General features: G+C 42.5%; 1 long non-coding RNA gene across 1 annotated transcript in view; it reads right to left on the bottom strand.

The window, feature by feature from the left end:
• LOC115296670 overlaps positions 1-10,159 on the bottom strand; it is a 16,217-nt gene extending 6,058 nt beyond the window's left edge. Inside the window, exons 1-2 of the long non-coding RNA XR_003910993.1 lie at positions 10,020-10,159; positions 4,645-4,763 (exon numbers count right to left, since the gene is read on the bottom strand). This is a non-coding gene — a long non-coding RNA (uncharacterized LOC115296670). The remainder of the gene's footprint in view (positions 1-4,644; positions 4,764-10,019) is intronic.
• Positions 10,160-10,991: the final 832 nt, after the last annotated feature.

Here is a 10,991-nt window from a genome sequence, read left to right as displayed (position 1 = left end):
CTTACTCTGCAGAAATAAGTATTTGGGCAGAGACAACATAATCTGCAAATCTACTTACTCTATGACTCTTTTTTGAATTTTTTTGTTTTTTATTTATTTTTGAGAGATGGAGAGAGTGCAAGGGAGGCTCAGAGAGAGAGGGAGATACAGAATCCGAAACAGGCTTCAGGTTCTGAGCTAGCTGTCAGCACAGAGCCCAACGTGCGGCTTGAACCCACAAACTGCGAGATCATAACCTGAGCCGAAGCCAGACACTTAACTGACTGAGCCACCCAGGCGCCCCTCTATGACTCTTTATAGGGAAACTTTACCAACACCTGACCTATAAATTTGGAGTCTTCATCTTTTAAATTTTCAGAATGAAGACAAGATGATAATGGGAATTCTAATAAAGACCTTTGGGAAGTTTGGCATTTAGTTATAATAAGCATATATATAGCATATATGAGATCAATGTGTAAATATGTATGGGAGGGGAGATTCCCCCCCTTATGAGTGTTAATGTCTGGTGAGTTTCCTTCCAGTTTTTTCCCTACATATACACGTTTCTTGCCTAACTGATGTCATGCTATAAATGCAGGCATAGGCAGACTATATACTTACAACAATGTATCCATCGTTTATTCATTTAATAATCATGAGTGGCTTTCATGTCAATAAAACTTCTTTTGCTTAAAAGACTGCATGTATGAAAAGGAGTATCTTTAACTTCTCTATTAGGGATCACAGTAACCATAAAAGACTAAGCAGGAAAGTGAATGTGTCCACTGAATTCTCTTCCTTGGAGGAGGAACCACAAGCAAGGACCCCCAGAGGTCAGGCAGCTGATATGAATGGGACAAGGAGGTCAGTTCCAAGAAACTCTTGAACTTTGTCTTGAAATGCATGGCCTTTTCAGTGTGTGTTTCATTTTCTTTTCTTTTTAATTGTTTAAATGTTAATTTATTTTTGAGAGAGAAAGACAGACAGAGCATGAGTCGGGGAGGGGCAGAGAGAGAGGAAGAGAGACACAGAATCTGAAGCAGGCTGCTCTGAGCTGTCAACACAGAGCCCAACGTGGGGCTTGAACCTGCGAGTGGGAAGATCATGACCTGACCCAAAGTTGGATGCTTAACTGACTGAGCCACCCAGGCGCCCAGATTTTCTTGTTTTGCAGGGGGATGTATAAAAAATTCATGCTTCTCACTTATAAGAAAAAGCAGTGGCATAAGCAAGATGACAAATGAAAGCTGAGAATTGAGGCTCAGTAGCAGTTAAGACACTAGAGAGTGGCAGAGATGGTGACACATGGGATGCTACACCTCCCACCCTCCGACACAGAAGCCACGTGGGAAAGCCTACATTTCTGGATTATGCAGCAGCATCAAGAGTATTACCAAGAATAGCTGGACATGTCTATTTTGGTAAAAGTCTGTTTTTAACTGCTGGAAATAAACACCATAGTGGCTGAATCGATGGTCTCGACAGTTTGCAGCCTCTCGTAATGCCTGGCAACCTAAATTTGAGACTAGAGGCCACAAGACCTCTATGTCTAAGGAGGCATTACTCTGACCAACCAGCCTGATGTGCCTAAGAGTATCTGCTTTTAGCACTGAAAGTCCTATGTTTCAGGAAACTACCTGCGTCCTGGGCAAACCTGGAAGGTTAGTCACTCTCAATCAATGTGCACCAGACTCTAATTTGTTTTTTAACATGTGGTCCACGTCCACGTACACAAACAGAGGTTATTTGTTTTCAAAGTTATAATGAATAATTGGCTTTTTAGATATTTCCCCTTCTTTTTGTACTTTGTTCTTAGCGGCTTTGGTTTCTGATAAATAGATCACAATATTGAAAGGTTTGGACTGGTCACAGAAGTTACATTCCATTTCTGGATTCATTTCATCCACTACGCCTGCAAACCACATTAATCAGAAAATGGCAAAACCAATGGTAAAACTCTGTGGAACATCAGGAAACTGACACCTGACCTGGGCGTCATTCTCTTAAACATCCCATCCGAGGTCAGGCATTAAACACACAAACAAACAAGGAAACAAAAGATTCCAAGAGCAATAGGATTACTTAGCATCTTCCCTAGTCTTCTTATTATAAGTCAAACTGAATTAGGGTGCTGAAGAGTTATAAAGCATACCTTCACTGCCATGGAGCCAATGAAATAGTTGATGATGCAAAAGAATCTACTCTTCCTAGAAAGAGATGCTCTTGTTCAATTGGAAGTTTCACCCGTACTGATCCTGTGGGTTGCCTTGCTCTACCTCCATGCCAAGCCCATTTAAGAATGCTCAGGCTAGGGGCACCTGGGTGGCTCAATGGTTTGGTGTCTGACTCAGGCTCAGGTCATGATTACGTGGTTTGTGGGTTCAAGCCCAGCATTGGGCTCTGTGCTGACAGCTCAGAGCCTGGAGCTGCTTTGGATTCTATGTCTCCCTCTCTCTCTGCTTCTCTCCCCACTTGTGCTCTCTCTCTCTCTCTCTCTCAAAAATAAACATTAAAAATTGTTTTAAAGGCTGAGGGTAAAAGCTAAAACCACATTTCCTTGGTGTGATTTGAGGTGCCATTCTACATGTGATTTAGGCACCTCCAATTGGATGCTTTCATACAAGACTCAGATTCAGAACCGAGTCACGTGGGGGAAAAGGCAGAGTCCAGGGCTCTCACTATGCAGGGGCAGACTGAAGCCGAGCTTCCTGGGTCTGAAGCAACAGAGGTGGCAACTCTTTGATTTGATAGTTTCTCAAACAATGTATAGATAATTACACTCTTAATGGCTTGGCTCACAGCGTGACTGGGGGCTTATGCATGGTGACTCTGCCTAGATTCCTCTCTTCACACCTCCCAAAAGCCAGGGAATTATTGGTACTCTTCGCTGGTACATACCATTCTGCTTAGCCAGAGAAGATTCTATTCTATTCATTCAGAATATTGATTAATACATTGAATTGTCCATTTTAAACTTTCTTAAAGCCTGTGAGTTTAAAGACTAAGACTAGAGTAGTGGATAGTACTACCTTTCTTCTGAAGTTCCCTATAGTCCATGGGAAGAGACAAAGGACAAGGAAAGGAGAGAGCTAAAAATAGTTCAAAATAATAAAGCTTGGATGGTTGGATCACTGATGGTCATTTCACATTTTCTGGTTTCTCTGCCTAAAGATTACTGGTTTAATGTTCACCTTCCTTCCTGGACTAGAAACTTCATTAGAACAATATCTGTTTAGTCAACAATTTCTGTGTGATACCTCTCATACTTCTGGTTCATAGCAGATGTACAATAAACACTGTGTGACTGCCTAAGGAATTGAGGTAGAAAATGAACATTTCAGGGTAGGATATGTGTCTGTTCAACAATGTCACTAGTTACTGTTTCTCAAGCAGTTGCTAAGGAGAAAAATGTGCTAGTCAATTTTACACATATTACTTCACCCCTCTATAGGATAGATTTTTTTGTTACCTTCAGTTTACACAGAAGAAAGGGAATCTCAAAGAGGTTAACTAAGAATCAGAGCAAAAACAAAACAAAACAAACACACAAAAAGTCTGAATCCAAAACCCATGATGTGGTTTCTATTGCAATCACACCCCACATGTTCAGTTTCAAGGACGTGGTGGCCATTCAGGCCTCACAGTGGCCCAATCCTACAGAAAAGCCAAAAATTCTACACCACCTTCTTCAGTTCCTGGGAAATCCTTTTAAAGGGGTTTCTGGCATTTGTCTATATTCTAGGTAGGGGGCTTCTTTCCACTCAGAGGGTCATACCTGGAAGTGGGGGGATTTCCTACTGCTGGAGAAGAGGCAGGTTGACCTTACTCTCAGAAAGTCTTGGTGATTCTGATGGCCAGAGTGAACAGCCAACATGTAGCCGGATATAGCCTCGACTACATGCAAGATGCTGCGTCAGGAGCTCCATGCTAATGTAGTGGTATTTTTCCTCTCCAACCACAACAGTAAAACTAGGAAGGTTGGTGGAAACACTCTGTTCTACAGTGAACATTTTGGGTGGTTACATCTTTGGAAACTTGAAGCCTGCCTGTTGGAGCATAAGCAGCAGCCTCTTGTAGAAGTACTTGGACAAAGCTTAGTCATAGAAATGCATTACACCTTGAACTTGGATATGACTCATCACCATCCTGATCAATATGCAAGGGCCCCTTGGCTGTATATCAGGTCACGCTCGTTCAAAAACCTGCCTACAGTACCAGACATAAAATCTAATATTTAAAAAAAAGTTTTTAATGTTTATTTACTTTTGAGAGAAAGAGAGACAGAGTGTGATTGGAGGATGGGCAGAGAGAGAGGGAGGCACAGAATCCGAAGCAGGCTCCAGGCTCTGAGCTGTCAGCACAGAGCCTGGCACAGGGCTTGAACCCACAGGCTGTGAGATCATGACCTGAGCCGAAGTTGGACACTTAACTGACTGAGCCACCCAACCACTCCATCTAATATTTAAAATATAACATGTTGTCTCTGCTTTCTCAAGTTCTTAAGTTCTACGCCTGCTATGGTCACAACATTTTGCCTCTCTCCTGCTCTGCTCATCAGAGAGCAGACAGTGATAATAAGGAAAGAAAATGCCAACTTTCAGCAGATTTTAAATGAGATAATTTTGTTGGGGCCACTGTAGATGAAGACTGCCCTTCCCTGACCTTTGGCCTAGCTGTCCTCATGAGGTGGCAACTTGGACTCCAGCTGATGACTCAGTATAGATTCAAATCCAGGTGGGGAGCACACAGGAGCAGGCGATCAAAGCTCATTGGAATTACACCTGCAAGGAAAAGTCACTGTGGTTCAAGGTCTGTTAGAAAGGTTATAGCTTGCTTGCAAAAAGTTAGCTTTGGGCTAATATATGGCATTTGAGTTTCTAGTCCGTAAGTACCTTAAAATCAGAAAGCTCATTAGGTAGTCTAAATTCAATGACTGCTAATTGGCAGAAAATTGAATGTTGATGTTTTCAAACTTCTTGCCAAAAGCTGAAGCCACATTTTAATGTTTCACAATATAGTGAAAATAGAGTGTAGCAATTAGAGTAAGAAATCTGAGAAGTCACTTGCAATCCAGCTCTGCTCCCACACCCCCATCCCTGACTATGGGAGACACTTCTTAAATCCTTCTGCTCTCTACATGGAGAACTGTGATGGTAGCCATCTTTTCCCAGCAGGCATCATGGAACCAATTTAATGACTCTCCTGTTCTTTTCAAAGTCAATAACCTACTCTTCCAAGGAAAGAGGGCAACATGGATTCCACCATTTCCCAGGGGCTCTGGGTGGGAGAGAAAACAGGGTCCACCTAAACCCCCCAAAACAAGGAAGCTGCCCTGATCCTCTGATCCCTGCTTGTCTGGAGGGAGAAAGGGACTTTTCTTTTTGCTAATTTCCAGAAGAGAGCGTTTTGCATCTCAGAGAGAATAAAGGATTTGATAGCTTTACCAACGCAGGTTTGAAATTTAGCTTCCCACTTTCTAGCTGGGGAGACTGTTCTTTGTGAAGCGAAGAGTGCTATTTGTGAGGAGCAGACAAGAGATGGAAAGTGCCCAGTGCATAGGGGAAAACCGATGATTGCTGCCGACAGTGAGCACCCAGTGGAAGGGTCAAACCCTGTAACCGTCCACTGTCCACTGGCCAGCCTCCCAGCTGTCCTGCCAGACTTGGGGAGCCTCCGGGCCAGGGAAGATCAAGTTCCTGCAGGCTCTCTCTCACCCTCAAGCAGAGAAGCAAAGGAAGTGATTTGGATTGGGGAAATGTATTCAGTCATTGCTTTGGGAAAGATGCTCCAGGAATAAAGGGTATTTTCATATCTTGTAAAATATAACGGTAGGATTTTCCAACCAGTAGCATGACGTTCCTTTTTCTAAGTAATTAGTTTCAATAATAATGATTTTTAATATGAATGTGCTTATTTAATGGGAATACAATATGCAATTCTGTATTTCTTATTAAAACTCTAAGGAGCAATAATCATCAAGGCTGGGAAAGCTTATTAAGACTAATACCCAAATGTGGTTAAATGCATTAAAACGCCTTAGTAAAGAATATGCACTATTGATCCCACTCACAGGCCTGGCTTTTGCAGAGGGTCCATTAAAGCACAGCATGTTATCAGGGTAAATTAGTCCCCAAAGTGCAGCTCTCCTCTGTCTTAAAATGAGGTGGCATGAAATTGAAGCTGAAATACCCTGGAAATTGCTGAATAATTATAGGGTTTTTTCTTCTTCTTTCAATGTCTTATATAATTTATCTATATAGGATTTTCAATATTTGCTGTCTCATGTGCAAACAGTTTCCAACTTGGTTAATAGCATATAAAAAAATACACTTTTTCATATATATCTAACAATTGTTTTACCTTCCTCTCTAGAGACCCAATACAAATAAATAATAGAAACAAGGCCAAGTTAGATACAAATAAAGTTTCTATTACTGAAGCCTCATGGCCCAACTTTTTTTTTTAATCAAAAAAACTTCTAGACTATTCATCTATATAAGAACCCACTTCTTCTAATTAATTATTATAATTCTATTGGCTGAGAAAAGCCCATCAAAACTATTTTAAGCATTTTCTGCCAGAGACCACTAAATGAGGGGTTTTTTCCTCAGCAGATGATTAACATTGAGGTGAAATTCACATAATATAAAATAGGCATTGCAAAATATACAATCCAACGGCATTCAGTACAGTCACAAAGTTATGCAACTACCACCTCCATCTAGTTCCACAAAATTTTCATCACTTGAAAAGAAAACCCCTGTACACATTAAGCAATTCTTCCTTCTCCCCCAGCCCACCTCCGATCCCAGTCGCTGGTGAGCACGACGGTTTTGATTGCTTTAAAGATGCTTGCAGCCAATCAGAGGAAGACATTTCTATGTCTTTGCTAAGGGTACTGTATTAGTGAGTGAGATCACTTGATAAAAATGGCGATTCCTGGACCTCTGCCCACAGATATTCAGTACAATCAGTCCTGGTCTCTCCGCCTAGAGGCCATTTCTTCAGACATCTAAACACACTGCGGGGGCTTTCTCTACCCCAGTAAACACTTTCAACCTAATGGGGTAACAGAGATGTGAAGAAACAGCCTCTTTGAGAAATCCCCTCTGATGGAAATGGCAAGAAATGGTGCAGCGGGGAGCAGGTCAGGTCAGGGGAGGGGCTGGAGTATAAAGCAGTCTGTCTGTATGCCAGAACAGAGATGTGTGCAGCAAGGAAGCTTCTACTGGATGGCCATGCTGAGAAAGAGTGGGGGAGGGAGGAGGAATGAGGAAGAAAGGGAGGAAGAGAAGGAGGGAGCCGGGCAGGGAGGGGGTAGTAGGTAGGTAAGTATTGCATTCCGTGGACCTTTGATCAACTTTGACAGGAGAGCTGGCTGCTGTTTTCATCAGGAAGGGCAGCTGTGGGTTGGGTGGTGGGGAGGTAAAGCGTTCCTTGACTAATGTCTTCAGCTTTCCCCCTGCAGCATAATCTGTGATTCACCGATGAGAGTGGGCGGTGGGGGCGTGGGAGTGTGTGGTTCCTTACAGGAGAATGAAAAGGCGTAAGTTGCAGAGAATGAGGGCCTGCTTTCCAGAAGAGCCGGGTGGGTCCGGAGGGCTTCGGTGAGGGTGCTGCTGAGGAGACCCAGGACATAGCAGCTGCGGAATCGCCCCCAGCAGGCCCTTCTCCTAGGCACCGCCATGGCAGAGCAAGTGTGGCAGGTCCTCGAGGTGCAGGTTTACCAGGAAGGGAGGGGGTGAGTGTGTGAAGGCTTTTGCAAGAGAAAAAAATTCAGACTCTCAAGAATCCAGAGAAAAGATTTTCATTATGGGTGAAAACGTTAGGAACGGATCAGGTATTTTTTCCCATTCTCACCTCCAGCTCTTTCTCCATTCCATCCCCTGCCAGGCCTGTCACAAATACTCCACTCCTACAGGATACGTTTTTAAGGACCTTTTAAAAATGTAGTTACCATGAAACGACAATTAACATAAGAGCAAATGCAATCTGGTAACAAAAATGTGAAAATACTTCCAACTGACCAGCAAAGAAATGCAAACTTATTCGCTAAAATACAACTAGTTTTGGGGCTCCTGGATGGCTGAGTTGGTTAAGCATCCTACTGTTGGTTTCAGTTCAGATTATGATCTCACAGTTCGTGAGTTCGAGCACCGCACTGGGCTCTGTCGACAGTGTGGAACCTGCCAGGGATTCCTGTCTCCCTCTCTCTCTCTGTGGATGCCTGTCTCCCTCTCTCTCTCTGTGCCTGTCCCTCCTTGCTCTCTATCTCTCTTAAAAAATAAACAAATAAACTTAATTAAAAAGATATTAAAATACAACTAGCTTTGGGCACCTGGGTGGTTCAGCTGGTTGAGACTCCAACTCTTGATTGGGCTCAGGTCATGAACTCAAAGTTCATGGGTTTGAGCTCCCCATCGGACTCTGCGCTTTCAGTGCAGAGCCTGCTGGGGGTTTTCTCTCTCCCTCTGTCTGCCTCTTCCATGCTCATGCTCTCTCTCTCAAGTAAATAAACATGAAAAAAATTTTAAAATACCTCTATCTTTATTTGTTTCTCATAAAGGAGACATGTTGTTTTTACATCCAGCACCCCTAACACCCATTTCAGACCTGAATTCCCTTCCACTAAGCGAATACAGGAGGGACAGCCAATTTCCTTGGTTTGGATTGACTCAGGCTTCTGTTTGGAGAGAGAGACCTCCACCAGGAACATCCCTGGTCTTTCCCTACTTGAGAGCCTCATCTGACAAACTTGAGCTTCCCCACTTCAGACGTCTTCTCTTGCCTGTTTTTATGAGCCAATTAATTTGTAAAGTACGTATGTCCTACTGCTCTGTCTTATGGTAAGAGGCCTGCCCCTGGGGGGAGACTAGAAGCAGCCTGGCCATATCCTGTGATTAAACAGATAAGTCTGTTTAATTAGGTCTGAAGAATTAGCAAATCCACTTGACCACTGAGGGGAAACCCCATTTTCTAGGTTTATCTGTCATAAAGCTGATCCTTAGGTTAAAAGACAAAAAAGAATTTTCAAAAGTACTATTGTTTAATGCCTAGGACAGAGCTCAGAGCATCCTAAGCTTTCTCAGTTTATGGCACCCCGAATGTCTCAGTAATTTTTTCCTGGTGCTCCAAGGCCCAGGGACATACCTAACAATTCTGTTTACTGAGTAGTTAGTTCCAAACCATTTAGTAAGTACTTATGTCCTAACAATTGAGTAGCTGTTTGGAGAAAAAAAAATACGTGTAATGCAAAAGAAGAAACAATAGTTATTTCATTTTTACACTGGCACAGCTACTTGCCTATAGGATGTACATGCCAGTTGGGCCCTACACTACTTCTGAAACCTTAGGGTCAGGCTGTGGACCAGGACCCTCATTTCCCATTTTACTCTGGCTTTCCTGAGTTACTTTGTAATCACAGCAGTAACTAAAATCCAGCTTTGCAAAGATGTGATGTCCTCCAAAGAAATGTAATGTGATCTCATTTTGAAACTATGAGCTACCTTCAGCTACTGGTTCATGTGCTATTCAACAGGTGTTTCCCTCAGAAACTGTGATCATTCCATAGTGTCCCTGTGATTTTGCTGTGGTGTCCTGGACTTGAGATGAGAATTCTGTTTCAAGTTGGGCACTGACACCCCTGGACCCTTCAGCTTCCTTGCCCCCTTCCCCACGGGAAAGGGAATGCTGACGTTATATATAGACAAAGGTCATGGGGGAAAAAAGTCAGGCCCATCACCTCAGTTAGAGAGCAGGGAATTTCAGCATCACAGAGATGAAACTTACATCCCATCCCAGACCAGACTTCAGGGGCAGGAGCGAGATGGGAAACACACAAAAAAGTGTCAGACTGGGTTCATTTCTTTTCTCTCCTTTTCTCTTTTCTTTTCTTTTCTTTTCTTTTCTTTTCTTTTCTCTTTTTTTCTCACTAAGTAACATAATCCCAGTGGAGCAAAATGAGATAAATATATAATAATTATCACATAAGACATGGCTCTGCTGGGCACAGATTCAGTGATATTACCCGCACTCACAGGCTTGAGGGAGTCCAGTGGTCGGTCTTGCTGGTGGCATCTTGTGCCACAGCCTGCTTGTTGGGAAGCTCTGTTGGCAGCCAGACTGGTCTAATCAACCAAAGCTGGGATCCCTGGGCTGTCTAAGTTCTCAGTTCAATTGCAGAAGTGAGTACTTCCTATTTCCAGTAGGCTGATGTCAGAAAATTAACATCATTGCTACCCTTAGGATCCTCTCCTGTTTCGTTTGTGGTTTTTCTGTTTCAGTACCAGCCCTGGGAAACAGTTGCCTTTCATATTTTAAAACTTCCACATTCTCTTTTGAAACAACTATTTGTTTTCCCCACATTTCCATGGTTTTCGTGAATGTGTAAAGAGACAACTCAGGTTATAAAATGTTGCTTTTAAAGTCAAAGGTGTGTTTCAAATTGCAAAGTAGCCACCTGAAAGCCTCTTTGATATTCACAAATTTTCACCCTTCAGTACCTTTTCTCTTTGAAGCTGTAACATGTAATATTTTGAAATGCCTGAAGGCTTCATGTGGAACTAGAAAAACAGGCTTTTTTTTTTTTTTTTTTTTTTTCTCACACAGGCACACTAGATGTGTTTTAGGGTAGCTTGGTCCTGATCAGTAAAATCAAATAACCAAACTTCTGCGAAAGAAAGAAAGAAGAAAGAAAAAAAGAAAGAAAGAAAGAAAGAGAGGGAGGGAGGGAGGGAGGAAGGAAGGAAGAAGAAAAGAAAGAAAGAAAGAAAGAAAGAAAGAAAGAAAGAAAGAAAGAAAGAAAGAAAGAAAGAAAGAAAGGAAGGAAGGAAGAGGAGGAGGTGGTGGGGGGCAGGGAGGGCAGAAGGAAAAAAAAAAGAAAAGAAAAAATAATAGAATTACTTTTCATTACCATTTATTGAGCCTGTCAGGACACAGGGTAGGGTAGGTACATGTCTGCACACATAGTCTCAATTGATGGCAAAGATAATTACTGCTAAAAATAAATC

The sequence above is a fragment of the Suricata suricatta genome, chromosome 7 (assembly GCF_006229205.1).
Source record: "Suricata suricatta isolate VVHF042 chromosome 7, meerkat_22Aug2017_6uvM2_HiC, whole genome shotgun sequence".
Lineage (NCBI taxonomy): Eukaryota > Metazoa > Chordata > Mammalia > Carnivora > Herpestidae > Suricata > Suricata suricatta.
The sequence above is the reverse complement of the archived record's forward strand: the minus strand, read 5'-3'. Positions and strand labels throughout refer to the sequence as shown.